Source organism: Oncorhynchus masou, chromosome 15 (assembly GCF_036934945.1).
Source record: "Oncorhynchus masou masou isolate Uvic2021 chromosome 15, UVic_Omas_1.1, whole genome shotgun sequence".
Taxonomy (NCBI): domain Eukaryota; kingdom Metazoa; phylum Chordata; class Actinopteri; order Salmoniformes; family Salmonidae; genus Oncorhynchus; species Oncorhynchus masou.
This window is the reverse complement of record NC_088226.1, coordinates 27,213,143-27,229,175: the sequence shown is the minus strand read 5'-3', so window position 1 is coordinate 27,229,175 and position 16,033 is coordinate 27,213,143. Positions and strand designations below refer to the sequence as shown.

At 40.8% G+C, this 16,033-nt stretch overlaps 1 pseudogene; it reads left to right on the top strand.

Moving 5' to 3' along the window:
* The window catches only part of LOC135556063 (serine/threonine-protein kinase BRSK1-like), a 29,993-nt pseudogene extending 22,726 nt beyond the window's left edge, over positions 1-7,267 (top strand).
* The last annotated feature ends 8,766 nt before the right edge of the window (positions 7,268-16,033 follow it).

The window sequence follows — 16,033 nt, the reverse complement described above, 5'->3', positions numbered from 1 at the left end:
ATGACAGCTGGTTACACAAAGAAAGGGTGTTGGGTTTGAGTGAAAGAGTGGGAAGACTGAGGAGCAAAAAGGTTTTGTGTCAGGCCGTAGGCAGCTATGCTATCGTAAATACAATATCTTATGCATTCTAAATACCTGCCCATTTGAAAAAGGAAAATGCAATAAATATTTCCTCTGAGCTGTGCATCGGTAGATTGGTCGTAGATAGAAGGCGGGGTGGTCCAGCATGGATCTCAGGTCCTCTGAAAAATGTCTAGTGGTGGGCTGGAGCGTGGTATAATGAATACAATTATCCTTACAATTATCTGTATGTGTCGGGTACAGAGATGAGGTAGTCATTCAAAAATCATGTTATAAACACTATTGTTGCACACAGTGAGTCCATGCAACTTATTATGTGAGTTAAGCACATTTTTACTCCTGAACTTATTTATATCAGGTTAGAAAGTGAGACCCAGATGCAGACATTGTCGAATTAACAATGGTGTAATAATCCAACAGGGGCAGGCAGTAGACAGGTCAAGGCTGGCAGGGGTCAGTAAACCAGAGGTGGGGCAAAGGTACAGGTCGGCAGGCAGAGTGGTCAGGCAGGCGGGCTCAGAGTCAGGACAGGCAAGGGTCAAAACCAGGGTGGCGAGAAAAAGAGACTGGGAAAAACAGGAGCTAAGAACAATCGCACTGGTTAACTTGACAAACAAGACGAACTGGCAACAGACAAACAGAACACAGTTATAAATACACAGTGGATAATGGGGAAGATGGGCGACACCTGGAGGGGGGTGGAAACAATCACAAAGACAAGTGAAACATCAGTGTGTGACAATTTAGGCTTGCCAAAATGAAGGGGTTGATTACTTGAGTCAAGACATTTCAGCTTTTAATTTTGTATTAATAATTTCACTTTGACACTACGGGGTGTCGTATGTAGGCCAGTAAAAAATATATATATTTAATTTATTTTAAATTCAAGCTGTAATACAACAAAATGTGGAAAAAGTCAAGGGGTGTGAATACTTTCTGAAAGCACAGTATATAGGATAGGCCATGACAGTAAATACATATGAATTGTGTAAAACAGTATGTAAACATTATTACCAGTATGTGCATATTCTGTTCTCAAAGTAGCCACAGTCTCTGCTACCATTGCAGAAAGACCGTAGTGTACTATACGGTGCTCAAATTAATTAGACAGATTGGTAATTAAATCAATGAAACTGAACCTCATCAAGTGGTGTCATCAAATTTTTACTTCCCCCTCTCCACTCCACTCTACTTTCTCCCTCCCCACCCTCTCTCTTTCTCCTTATTTTTCTATCTTTCCTCTATATATAACTCCCCCATCTCTCCTTTCTCTCTCCATCTCTCTCCTTTTGCTCTCCTGTAGTTCCAACACCGGAGGACATGTCCAGTCTAACTCCAGAATCAAGCCCAGAGTAAGTAGATAATCCTAGACATACACAGTTGGTCTATCTATATCCATCAGAATGACTGTCCTGCCTGTCATGTAAAATGCTATCTGCTAGCCTGTAGCACATTTCTATGCTGCATGTTTAGGTAAGACTTTAAATCAACTTCCTTGAATAAGCCATTATAAATGCTTATAAAAGCACCTCTGTTTAACGTTTGAAATGTAGATTCTTAAAAAAAATACTATATGACTGTTGCTTCTGACTGGCAGGCTGGCCAAGAAGTCGTGGTTTGGGAACTTCATCAGCCTGGAAAAGGAGGAACAGATATTTGTTGTCATTAGAGACAAACCGCTTAGTTCCATCAAAGCTGATATAGTCCATGCCTTCTTGTCTGTGAGTATCTCTGTCTATTCTCACTCATTCTTCCTCTCTGTCTCTCTCTGACAACTCTCTCCTCTCCTCTGTACCTTCCCCTACTCGGTTTCAGTGAAAGGCCTTTACAGCCATGATACAAAGATACACAACCACATTCATAAAACATGAACACATAAACATAGATGGAAAGCTTGTAAAGCTGTTTCCACCTTTGTTTCCAATGATGTGTTGTTACATTACATCTGTCCAGATCCCGTCCCTGAGTCACAGCGTTGTCTCCCAGACCAGCTTCAGAGCAGAGTATAAGTCCTCTGGTGGCCCCTCCGTCTTCCAGAAGCCTGTTAAGTTCCAGGTGGACATTGCCTTCTCTGAGGGAGAGAGGGACAGAGAAAAGGAACGAGCCGAGAGAGAAGGAAAGAGGGAAAATGGCATCTACAGTGTGACTTTCACCCTCATATCAGGTAGTGGTTCCCAAACCTGTTTGTGTTACAGTAAGACCTTTTTAAGTGTTCTTGCAACCAACCAAGGGGCAAATCCTAACTTTCACTTAAGACGTATTGTCACTTCGTTATGCATTTGATTTCAATGGGAGTATGATTTTCAAGTGAGAATTTGACTTAAGCGGAAGGTATGATTTGCTTGAAGTTACAGTTTAATTTAGTCTGATACATTTATTGGCAAAAATGTGTAATCAGTGTTTGGTAACTAATGTTTGGCATGATTTGATCCTATAATATATCCCCAACACATACCACAAAACTGTCAAGACAGTTAACAGAACTCATTATACATGTAGGTAATTAATCTAAAATATTGATGCGGGGCAGTCTTGACTGAGTGTTTGTCTTTCTCCTTAGGTCCAAGTCGCAGGTTCAAGAGAGTGGTGGAAACGATTCAAGCCCAGCTACTTAGTACTCACGATCAGCCATCTGTGCAGGCACTGGCTGGTGGGTCCTCTCACGCACACACACACTGTTTATACCTCTGTCTTCATCAAACTCATGTCTTTTTATATTTTTCTCCCCAGATGAGAAGAATGGGCAGCTGACCTCGCGTCCGTCCAGCACCCCGACCCGGCAAAACTCCCGACGTTCGGAAGGAGGCGGGGACCGGGGCGAGAGGTGTGAGCGTGGTGACGCAGGGATAGGGGGCAGTGGGAGCGTGCTTCAGAGGAGGAGCTCGGGCAAAGACAAGACCAGACTCCTTTCCTCCAACGGGACACAGTCCCAGCCCTGAGGGAACATCCTGGAAACAGACAACAGGATAGGGCAGATAGAGAGAGATGACCCTAGAGAACAACACAGACAAACCCCCTCAGACTACCACTATCACCACTACCACCGTCACATCTACCAAACCACTTGACCCAGCAATCATCATCACAAACCACTGCTTCAACCTGAAACGGGCCCAACAAGATAGTTGGCCACCAAGATGGAAGAAAGAAAATAGCGGATGAGAGTAAAACGCAGTGTCACTCAGATTAGCTTCAGAACAGAAGACAAGATCAGAGAAAAGTCTAATTGTACGTTTGAAGTACAACACATCATGCAACTGTCAACAACAATATGTAGCCAGTAAAATAAGCGGACAGACTTATATGGGGAATGGCAAGCTCTGAATGGTTAAAAGCTAAATGGATTATTTTTTTTTAAGTCTACAACCAATAAGATGAAAACCATTGTGAAAATTCCGAAATAATATCAACATTTATAACAGTGTTTCCCAGTTGACGTGGATCCACTTTTAAGTTTTACCTAACATCGCTTTTTGGAACTGAGAGTGAAATTTTACGGGTCAAGTCAATTCAGTGGATATCAAGGAAACAGACAGGTTGGGTCCTTTCACTGGATTCTCATTAACGATAAGTTACGAGAACAGAAACATGGTAGAATTTAAGATAATGATGAGGAAGACTGCATCAAAATCAGAATGAAGCGTCCAAATGCATCTTTGCATCCAAGTAGCTCCAAAGATGTCAATACAGCTATTTGAACAAAATAAAGACAAATATCTGTTTTTCTTTATAACATACACCACAATTGTATGATTCCTAAAATGCAATTGAAACAAACTTATGAAAACCATCTTGCCTTTAAATGAGGATTAAGCAACAGATATCTCTACAGATATCACCCAAGTTGAAGGAAAATAACAGACGAGGCATGGAAGAAAGTCTCAACGCCCCCACTACAACTGACATCTGGAATATGTAGAGATTTCAAACAGATAATGGAACGATATAACTAGAATCATTAGAGTAATACTATGAATGGAACCCTCAGCAGATCCTCTGAATGATGAGCTCTGTTCACTTCAGTCCAATGGAAGATGAAGAAGATCACAGTTCACAGGAAGTTACCTTCATCGGTTGTTTATTCCAGGAGGACTGAACCAAGCACTCCACATACATTATTGTTTTCTACAGAAAACAACCAACCCTTCCTCCTCCCTCCCTTACATTCACAATATGGCCGACATGGGGCACTGAATGATGCGGCTTTTGAAAAGGCCCAATACACCTAAACTGACTTGTTCTGTTAAGAGGGCAGAGGGTGGTGAGGAGGTGGAAAAGCTCATTTCAAGAAACAAAAAGAGACTTTGACTTAAGGATGACAGGGAGAAAAACATTGAAACCTCTGCACACTCATTCCCAGGAGAGGAAAGGAACAGACCACACAAAAATAATGAAATCCATTTAGTTTTTTGTTTCCTTTCACCTTTTGTTTATGTGATTTGAGCACAAATGAGTTTGATGTTTGCCGCCAACAAAATGGAGATAGCGCTAACCAAGTGAATGTCAAAAACAAACACTATTGTGACAATATTTATTTATTTCATTTTATGTCATTGATTTATTTAATATTTATTTATGTATTTATTTGTTGATTTATATATTGCAAAAGTGGAAAGGGAAGATGCTGACAAAAGTAGAGGGGGAAGTTCTGTTGGAATATTGGAACAGCATTGAAACTGACAAATGGCTGCTGTAGTTGAAACCAGATTGAACCCTCTTTTCCAGAGCGAGTCTGAAAACAACCTCTTGTCCATTCATTCCTCACTGTTTTAGAAACCAATGCTGCAAAATTTCTTCCAGCTCTTTTTGATGTCTTTATTGTTGATTTGTCTTTGTTTGGTATAATGAAGATTTCCCATTTAAAGCAACAAAACAAAACTACTTTTAAGAAATGAACCAAGGATAGATTTGATGCTTTGGGAATTTCTGGGATGGCAAAAAATATGAAAATCTTCCATAAAGTAAATAAAAAATTATCTCATAGAGACACTTGAAAAAGCAGAGAGCAGGAAAGGGTGGGGATAGTAATCTCTAATTCCTTCTCTGTCATATTCTGCTAGAATGTTGTTACTTAAGCGTACAAAGATATGGACACACCACATAAAAACACTGACTGAGGGCCCAACACCACGTGCAGAACACAAGCAGTATTCACATACACACGGACCCTCCTGTTCTTTCAGAGAAAAAAAACTATTATAAATTTGACCTTAAAATTGGAATGCACTGTCCTAAGACACTAAACAAATAAAGTGGTTTCCCCCTACTATCCCTTCGCCCTTGGCCACTGCCATGCCCCCCCAAACCCTTCATTACGACCCCCTCATACCCCTTCCCCTTGCACAGAGCGTTCTAGTCACTCCCCTAGTCCCTCCCTAGTCCCTCGTCGTCACCTTGTTGTTTCATGCCACTACCATTAAGCACCTATTATCAGTCTCACCCGGCCTCACCATTCCTTGGCTGTGACCACAGCACAGTGACTAAGAATCACCGCTGCAAATTATACCACGTCCCCATCAACCATCATCACACTTCATATCAGTCGGAGTCAACACACTGCTACCGTAGGAAACAACTGCTTGTACAGCAAACAGGGTGATTCTGTAGCCAGGAGACTTAGAACCGTAGGTTATTGTAACTCTTTATTTATAATACTCTGTCTATAACGGCTGTACTGTATACTTAATTGGTGTGAATTGGCCATTTACCATGAAATACGAAAAGAGTGGGAGGCAGTCTTCCTCGATTTCCTTGCCTAGGGCTCGTCTCGCTCCCCTTCCCCACAGCAAAGAACATGATTATTTATTGTTGACTTTAGTAGCTCACCTCTCATTGTAGCTCACACCCTTCACTCAAGGCCTTTTGGCAGGAATCATGTACCCATGTTCCTACTATCGTGACGAACTGTACTGTGCTGTCTTGGATATTTTCCTTTCACATAGTCCTTTCCAGCACGGTTCCAGGAACTATTGTGAATGTGTAACCAGGCTAGCCGAGCTAGTCGCCAATGAAATGCTGCATGACACTACTCGAAAGCAATGTGGCCCCGTAGGTGATGATGACAGTGAATGTTTTTTTTACTGCATTAATATAGGTGGATCCAGCACCGTCCTGCACAGAATAGTAGTAGTAAGAGTTTGCATCGCCAGGAATTCGTTTGAGCGCCTTAAGATGATGCGTACGGAGGGAGGTACATGTCTGTTATATTTGCTCGACCTGTCAGTGTGTGTCCCCGGTGTCTGTGAGATTGTGTGTGCACGACCTCTCAGAGCCCTCATCCTCCCCCCCGCCACATTCTAGGTCAGAGGTCAGGGTCATTTGAATGGGAGATAGATGTGACACAAGACCCACGACCCCACAGTCTTTAATTTTCCATTACCCTGTGCTAAAAAACAGAGAGACCGTGTGGGAGACCGTGTTACCCTTACCTTTTGTATAGGTGGGGTAGGCCTCCCTGCCCAGCTCTGTTGCTTCACGTTTAAAAGAGTTTGGCTTCTATTGGTTTCAATTGGCGTTGTTGAGGCCAGAGGGCCTGGACTTTGCTGTTACTGAGAGCTTTGACACCCCGCCTTGCCTCGCCTGAAAACAAAAACTAGGGGAAATGCTGGCTGGAGACACAACTAGAGCGAAACCCTTAGACATTCTGTGTAAATAACCGTTCAAAGTAAACAATGGGATGAGGGGAGATGTTTCAACCCCATTGTGGGTGAATCTTACAGCGACCACCCCAACTCCCTCCTTGCCCCCTTCCTACACCCTCATTATCTCTTCTTAAACCCCCCCACCCTCTCATCCAGATGAAAATACCTCAACCCAACCCCGTCCTTATATAATCACACCCCTCTCCATTGTATACAGTAAGTATGAAACCATATCTTGAATCTTTATTCACACTGTACTCACAATATGATTATTGTCATCATTATTGATCATTCCAAGATTGTAAAATTGTAATCCCCCCTTCATACACAGTAGAACAAAACAATTCGTTAATATTTAAAACAGTAATGTGGGGGGGGGAGAATGATGAGGATGATTATATAAGAAATGTCTGTATTATATTTAAAAAAAAAAATGAAAGTGCACTATTATGATTATTATTGCCTGTGATAAATAAAGAACAATAAACTACATCAGAAGTAAAGAAACAGTGCTTCAATTCCTACTCTTCTATTAATTAGGATTACTGACCATAAATTGTGATCAAACATCATCTGCGTTTTGTTATGGTTGAACAGAATAATTTCTTCTTTAGCAAAAATAATATTTAAAAATAAATATATATATTATATATATATATATATAATATTGCCAAATGTAGACTATACCGTGTAGCAACACGCCAGCTCCCGGGTCTGTTTTTTGGATGTGTAAATTGATTGATAATTTACTGTATTGACTCGCAAAGGGTGTAAATACACTCGCAAAGGGTGTTTACCGCGTGCCATGTGACAAAAAAAACAGGCAGGGTTGTGAGAGTTAAGTCATCCATGTATGTGGCTCTCTGGCGCCACTGCCCACCTACTCCAGTGGGTTTTCACTGGAAGTGACAGGAGTGGTTGAAGGAAAAAAAGAGATTCGGTGTTTGAATAACTTCTTATTTGGTGTGCTTTTACGACAAGACATTTCAGGATTAAACAGGTATTTATATAAAAATTGTTGCTATCCGTGTTGGTTTTCTTTTGTGTGTGGTTTCCAGTGTGCTTGGATACACACATTTAATTCCTGCACCAGTAGCTGTGCTTTTGTTGGCTTTTGTGTGTTGCGAGCGATGGATGTACGATATTGAATGAACCCACCATTCGTTCTACGGACGCAGAACCACGGTTGGGGAGCACCGGATTACTTTTTGTAGCGGATTACCGTTACAAAAAAAAACGGCAACTGTAATCCATTACCAGCAAAAACATTGTAATCAGATTACAGATACTTTTGAAAAACTAGATTACTTTTTCATTTCAAAAAGGATGTTTGCGAAACACTTCTGTTTTTTCAATGCCATCCAATTCATTATTGAAAAAAGGCGCAAATGTAAGTTTGTTCCACCTGGGCGAGTCTGACCATAAATCAGAGACCACTATGAAACACACCAAACGTGTTTGATGGATCGTGGGAAAAGAGCAGGAATAGGCTTTTGTAGGCAACAGTCCATGTAAATCACAGTGCTGCTCTCATTTAGCTATTTGCGCCTTACAGATTGTGGTTATTGTGGGACGGCTGTTCACACATCTAAGTGTGAATCCAATAATGGTTGAATTCAAGAAATATATAATATATATGTATATCCACAAATATTGACCACTAAGACCGCCATACTCCCATTGACTATAATGGGGAATCTTGCTTTCTAAAAACATTATCTGCCTTGAACTTGAAGATGTAGACCAGGGCTCTCCTACCTTGTTCCTGGCAAGCTTCCCTCCTGTAGGTTTTTGCTCCAACCCCTGTTGTAATTAACCTGATTCAACCTATCAACCAGCTAATTATTAGAATCAGGTGCGCTAGATTAGTGTTGGAGTGAAAACCTAGAGGACAGTAGATCTCCAGGAACAGGATTGGAGAGCCCTGAAGTAATCCATCAGTAGACTATTTTATGCAACTGTACGGTCCTGTTTCTATAGTGATGGTACTGTAGTTCTAACTGTAATTTCCTGTTTAATAGATGATTGTATGTGACTCTGGTCCTGTTTCCATAGCGATGGCAGAAGCCATCTGTGACTCTAGACTACTAGTAGAGTGAAATATGTGAATGTGACTAAGTATAGCAGGTTATTGTATGTAACTCTGGTCCTGTTTCCATAGAGATGGCGTAGGCCCCGTGTTTCTTACATTATTTGCTCAGAACGTATCTTCATACCTGACTGGCTGGCATGAAAATGAACCACTGAAAAAGCATCCTCCATTTGCTATTTAAGTACATAGGTTCCACCCCCCCCCCCCCCTGGCCCTGTGCAGAGATAGGTGCATGAAATTGGTTCATTCATATATTCATATATTATTTAGTCTATGTAAAGACAAGATTAAATTAAGAATAGGCTGATAGGTGACAATATTATCACTTGTGAATGATGTATCATTCACAAGTGATAATACATCATTCACAAGTAATAATATTGTCACCTATCAGACTATTCTTAATTTAATTTTATCACTTGTGAAGGCAAGAAAGCGTGCATGCCTTTTTTTGTGACTTTTTCAAATCATAGTTGGCCTATATGTTTTGATAAGGTTTGTATCACAACTAAAGTGGACAAATAACTTCTTAAAATGAAGCACATTAATCCGCTTTACAACCGGTGTAGAGCCTAACTGGCATATATAGGTGCTGCGTGAGTTTCAAGTTTGGAAGATAATTTTCACCATAAAAATTCACCTTTATATTAAAGCATTGCATGCATAATCAAAAAAACGTTTCTCGCACAGAAGGTCAAGTTGACCCATAGAATAGGTCAACTTATATACTATGGGGGACAGTAGATTGATATATGCTAGTGCTTATGCTGTTCATTAGGCCGACTCATCTTATTGGCTGATGAATACGAAATGTGTTCTTCTAACATCTTCAATATGCGCCTCAGAATTCGATAAGGACAGAGTTGTATCTATATCAACTTGTAACGTGTCGTGTTTCTGGCTATGCCGGATTAAGTGATATGACATGCTATTCTATAAAATCATTTCTCTGTAATAAATATTACCTGATTAAGCTAATCATGTAAATGTAATTAACTAGAAAGTCAGGGAACCACGAAAGAATGTTTATAGAGCTGTTATCTTCTGAATAAACTCTTAAAGACCTGGTAATCTTTTACATCAATAGCAGTCAATATTTAAGCGTCACCTTATTTAGTCTCATCTGAAAGTTGTACATTTTTGGTTAACTTCACGAACCCTGGCTAACAAGTTGAATCAGCGATACAAAATTTGGTTTAATTATTTATTCACTTAATACCTAAATAATCACACAGAATTACATCTACACAGAATGGATCATACGTTGATTACAAATTATGTCATAAAGGAAAACAGACGGAACAGGTATGACAGCTGGTTACACAAAGAAAGGGTGTTGGGTTTGAGTGAAAGAGTGGGAAGACTGAGGAGCAAAAAGGTTTTGTGTCAGGCCGTAGGCAGCTATGCTATCGTAAATACAATATCTTATGCATTCTAAATACCTGCCCATTTGAAAAAGGAAAATGCAATAAATATTTCCTCTGAGCTGTGCATCGGTAGATTGGTCGTAGATAGAAGGCGGGGTGGTCCAGCATGGATCTCAGGTCCTCTGAAAAATGTCTAGTGGTGGGCTGGAGCGTGGTATAATGAATACTCTGTCTGTCCTCTCCTAGCCCACGTTTATCGGGCAGAGAGGGTATCACTTCTTTAGTGAGTAAGAGTTCAAAGTTCATACCAAGTTGCCATACTTTTTAAGCTCATGCTATATCCCATTCTTAATTCCATATACTAAATGTGTTAAACTGCTTACTCACTCCCTCCCTATACTCTATGCCAGTGTTCTTCTTAGCTGTCCTTGACTAAAATGAACCCATCAGAATTCCACCGTTAATGCTCCCTCTGCTGATGTCCCGGAGTAACTTTACACTTCCCACAGGATGTGCTGGGGTTTGTTCCAGCCCAGCACCAACACACCTTTTTAAAATAATTATCCAATCAACATAAGTGGCAGTGATTTAGAGTTTTTTCCTGGTCGACTTTGTGTGCGTGTTACAACATTAATACGTAAATCAGCAACATTCTCTTGTCCTCTCTCCTTCACTCCCTCCAACCTCATCTTTCCAGGCCTCCACGTTCTCCCTCGTTCTGGACCTTGGGGAGGACAGGCTGGTCCTGAATGCCCGGCCCTCCCTCTTTCATCTGGACTGTTTCATTCCCTTCATTGACCAGGAGGGCAGCGTAGAACACCAACACACAGGTACACACACACACATTCTTAAACACAGTACAGCTATTCACTGACACATGATGTCTGATATTGACACAATTTTTCTCCTCTCTTGCTCTATCTCCCTCCCCTTTCTCTCTCCACAGATTCTCATGGTGACAATGCGAGTGGTGTCTTCATGGAGAAACTGAATATCAGATATTGATATCCATTTGTTGTATATGAAAATAAAACTGTTATAATCATGGTCTGTGAGTACTAAAGTTCAAATCACTTCAGTTCACCTTTGATAAATGAAGTCATCCCACTAAACATTAGCCATGCATTCTCATTACCACACCAGCCATATTTAGCCATAACAATCAGTTTCCCGGAGTCCCTCTATGAACGGAAGACCCTATTTGTGGAAAGAGAGGGAAGAAAATAGTCATCCCACCTGGGCATTTATTTCTGGCACTGGTATGCTCCTCTCATCCCTCTTTTGTCTCCCCTTTCTCTCTCTCTCTGCGTCTGTGTATCTCTCTCTCCACCTGCCCCTCTTGTTCAGTGAGGTCATTCCCTCGTTCTCTTAATCCCAGGAGGAGGTTGTCTTTCTCTCCCAAAGTTCTCTCCTAATCCGCCCATGGCCCTCTGCTCTACACATACGCACACTGCCCATCACCACCACTCCCCTGTATAAAACTCCCATTGTCTCTCACTACAATAGCCATTCTCCAGGGCTCCTGTCTGTCACACCATTGAAACCTCACCTTGCTCTCGGTAAGTCTTTCTACAACTCTCCCACTGTACATCCAGGTTCTGAATGACCTTTCACATCTTGATGCTGCTCTGTATTGGTCAGGTAGGCTCAGTTTCTCAGACAGAGATTGTTAAACCTAGTAAGCTGTGTCTGGAAAACTGGCGTCTTATGTATATTTTTGTTAGGAATCTCTTATCTGTATGTCTGTGGGATCAGTTTTTGTACCTGTTAGAATCAAACTTATACTCTGTCAGTGTTTTTAGTTGGTGCATAAATTTATTGCATGTACTAATCAATGTAGGCCTGGTCATGTATGGTGTTTTGAGTATATTGTCTCCTGTGGATGATTATGGATTGTACTTTAATAGCAGTGGCTGGGATAAGTCCAGGGCATTCATTGACCTTTTAGCGCTTGTAGCTATCCCTAATGTCCAGTCAGCTAGTCCTTCATAACTGTGCCAACTGTCTCTTCTTCCTCCCTCTTCTTCCTCATTCCCACCAGGTTAGATAGATTGATAGACATTCTGACAAACCGATAGCTAGGAGCAATGTTCCCAGCTCTCCCTCCCTCCTAGGACTATTAATACGGTCCTCGCCCCTTTAGCAGTGACAATGGCCGGTGTGACTTACCTGAATCTCCCACCGTATCCCCACCCTGCCTACCATCCTCTCCCACGGTGTCCTTGACTAAAATGAACCCATCAGAATTCCACCGTTAATGCTCCCTCTGCTGATGTCCCGGAGTAACTTTACACTTCCCTCAAATCCCGGCTGTCTGTCTTGCCGGATTTAGTTCCAAATGGTGGGCTTCCGCTGCATCGCCTATTAGGCCTATGGTTAGGGAGAGGGAAGCAGATCCAGGACTAGCTTTTAGGAGCACATCATATAACTAACCTAATACATTGAAAAACAGTCTACTGAAGAAAAAACAGGAAAAAAACGTCAGTCAACTCATGACAATGTAGTACCACAAACAATCACGAGAAGTCAAACAGAACACAGTGGGGCTTTGGAAGCAAGGTAACGACAGGTCCAACTCTATCAGCACTGGACCTCCACCAACCTCCACCAAGGACCATTGTCACCCACCATGTGTCCCTTCGTCCATCTGTCAGTGTGTCTCATTGTCAGTTCTGTTGGCTAGGTAATCACACTGAGTAACTCATTACCCGTGTGACACCCATTGGAAAGGGGGATGGCCAACATTGTTTCAGGCTCAAAACCAAGTGAAGGAGAGGCGTGGCAACAGCTATGTGCACTATAAATATTTCCTGGGCAATGCTATGCTATACATTTTCAGCTGACACCACTGTGGAGAGACGTCACTGGGAAAAGGGAAGGGGGGTTTATAGACAGATGAGGAAGAGAATAGGGGTTTGATAGACACAATAAATAATAGGGGTTGATAGACACAATAAATAATAGGGGTTTGATAGACACAATAAATAATAGGGGTTGATAGACACAATAAATAATAGGGGTTTGATAGACACAATAAATAATAGGGGTTGATAGACAAAATGAGAAAGAAGGACCAGAATTCAATCCAATTAACACTTAAGTGCTGAAAACAACCCCAGGCCATAAGTTTCACATTTTATATAAAGCCCTTATATTCAATGACAAAATGTATTGCTGAGGATCAGACCTATAGGTTTTGATTATACAAACCCAACTATAACCAACCATGACTATCATAGTACATTTTGCCAGTAGCGTGCCGTGGTTCTGGGGCCTGGGCCTTCAGTGAAGTCCTACACAGTCCCACACAAATTAATCCACCTCTTATTACCATCATAATAAGAGGTGGCTCTAGACACTATACATGGCTCTAGACACTATACATTTAGACAGAAACGTAGTATAACCAGGCATTGCGTCACCTTGAAATTGACATTTTTATTCAGAGAATTGCAGGGGGAGAGTACAATACCTTTTCATTGTGCAGCTTCGTTGCCCTGAGCGCTTGTTCGTTGAGCTGTAGATCCACTCGGATGTCCCCAAAAGTTTTCAAAAGCACCATTGTTTGTAAGTGCCCAGCCGTACTTTGGTGTCTTGTTGCTGCCTTGGTTAGACAACTCAGGTTTGCAAAGCCAGTGTGGCTCCAAACACCAAATCGATCACTTGCAAATAATAGGCATTCCCAGCAGTACAGTTTATGGTGCTTCTCGGAGCCTGTCTTTGTAGCGTCGGCTTTGTAGCGTCGGCGTCTACCTCTCCTGACAATGTCTAACTTTTCTTGAAAAGTTTGTCTTGAGAATGGCGTTATAATTAAATCCTCGACCAAATCGATATCTTCTCCTTCCGCCATTGTGGGTTGAAAAAACAGCTTAGTAGTACGCAAATTAATTCATTGATCAATTTCAGTTTCCTAGTTCTGAGACCTGCCCATATAGGACCTGCCTCTCAATATTGGTAATCCAATCAAAAGACGTGCAGGCACTACGCCTGCTAGCTGGCTCCTGTGTAACACTGGAGCCAGCCAGCAGGCGTACAATAGCCAACTCTAAAGCTGATTGGTTGACACTAAATTTTAATTTCCATTCATTTTAAGCTACAAGCGCCCGCACTGTTGATTCTGAAGGCCTGAGAGCAGATTTTAGACCCCTGGCAACACATGATGGCTGAATATGATTGGATAAAATATCTAACATAAAGACCAGCCCTCCAAATTTCAACCTGGGGCTGGAAGCAGTGCAACCAAGAGGAACGCTATGAAATGAAGAGTGTAACTCTTACTCTGGGGAATAATTTAATACATATTTGTGGGAAAATATATTTAAAAAAATATATATATTCTGATGATGTTTAGGCCAGCAGAGAAGGCCTTGCTGGCCCTGACGGCCCACCACTGCATTTTGCAGTATTAAATCAACACTTAGAGTACATTTTAACACTACCTACATAAGGGCCAACTCTACAGAGTGTAAAAAGTACTCTGATTATAGTGTTACATTTTACATGATAATTACACACTTCATAGTGTAACACTGCATTACACTTGCCCGTATTACTCAAATGTGGGGTAATTTTAACACGGTGTTAATCTAGAGTTAGTGTTCAATTCTTGTTGAAACCTTTCTATTTAAAGGCCTGTGGCTTTCATCAAATTTGTACCTAGGTGAATATTTTACAAATTAAACTTGACTTTACATTTATGACTTTACATTACATATATTATAAGGCCTTACTTTGATGGCCTAAATCATATTATGCTGGCTGGCAAAGTAATGTGTAATTCCTTTTTGGAATCCAAACAAAGTTAGGATATCCTACAGTTGGAATTTTTATTAACCTGCATTCGGAATGACTGTCAGGGTTAGGAAGCTTGATTAAAAACAAAAAAAGACTACGTAAACCATTTAAACCAGAACAATAATTTCAGTAACAAGTGCAATAAATCCTACTAACTGACTGGATTAGTTTATAAAAACATGTTATTTATATTTGTCCAGCATAAGATTATATATATATATATATATATATATATATATATATATATATATATATATTAAAAACGATCCTAAAAAAGCTACCTGCAGTAGCGTATGCTGGGAAATATGATAATGATGGTGGTGTTTTTTAAATGATTGTTTTTACCTTTATTTAACCAGGTAGGCTAGTTGAGAACAAGTTCTCATTTGCAACTGCGACCTGGCCAAGATAAAGCGTAGTAATTAGACACATACAACAACACAGTTACAGGTGGAATAAACAAAACAGGGTAAATAATACAGTAGAACAAAATAAAACAAAAAGTCTATATACAGTGAGTGCAAATTAGGTAAGTTAAGGAAATAAATAGGCCATGGTGGCAAAGTAATTACAATATAGCAATTAAACACTGGAATGGTAGATCGGCAGAAGATGAATGTGCAAGTAGAGATACTGGGGTGCAAAGGAGCAAAATAAATAAATACCAGTATGGGGATGAGTTAGGTAGATAGATGTGCTGTTTACAGATGGGCTATGTACAGGTGCAGTGATCTGTGAGCTGCTCTGACAGCTGGTGTTTAAAGCTAGTGAGGGAGATATGAGTCTCCAGCTTCAGAGATTTTTGCAATTAGTTTCAGTCATAGGCAGCAGAGAACTGGAAGGAGAGACAACCAAAGGAGGAATTGGCTTTGGGGGTGACCAGTGAGATATACAGTGCCTTGCGAAAGTATTCGGCCCCCTTGAACTTTGCGACCTTTTGCCACATTTCAGGCTTCAAACATAAAGACATAAAACTGTATTTTTTTGTGAAGAATCAACAACAAGTGGGACACAATCATGAAGTGGATTATTGGATATTTCAAACTTTTTTAACAAAT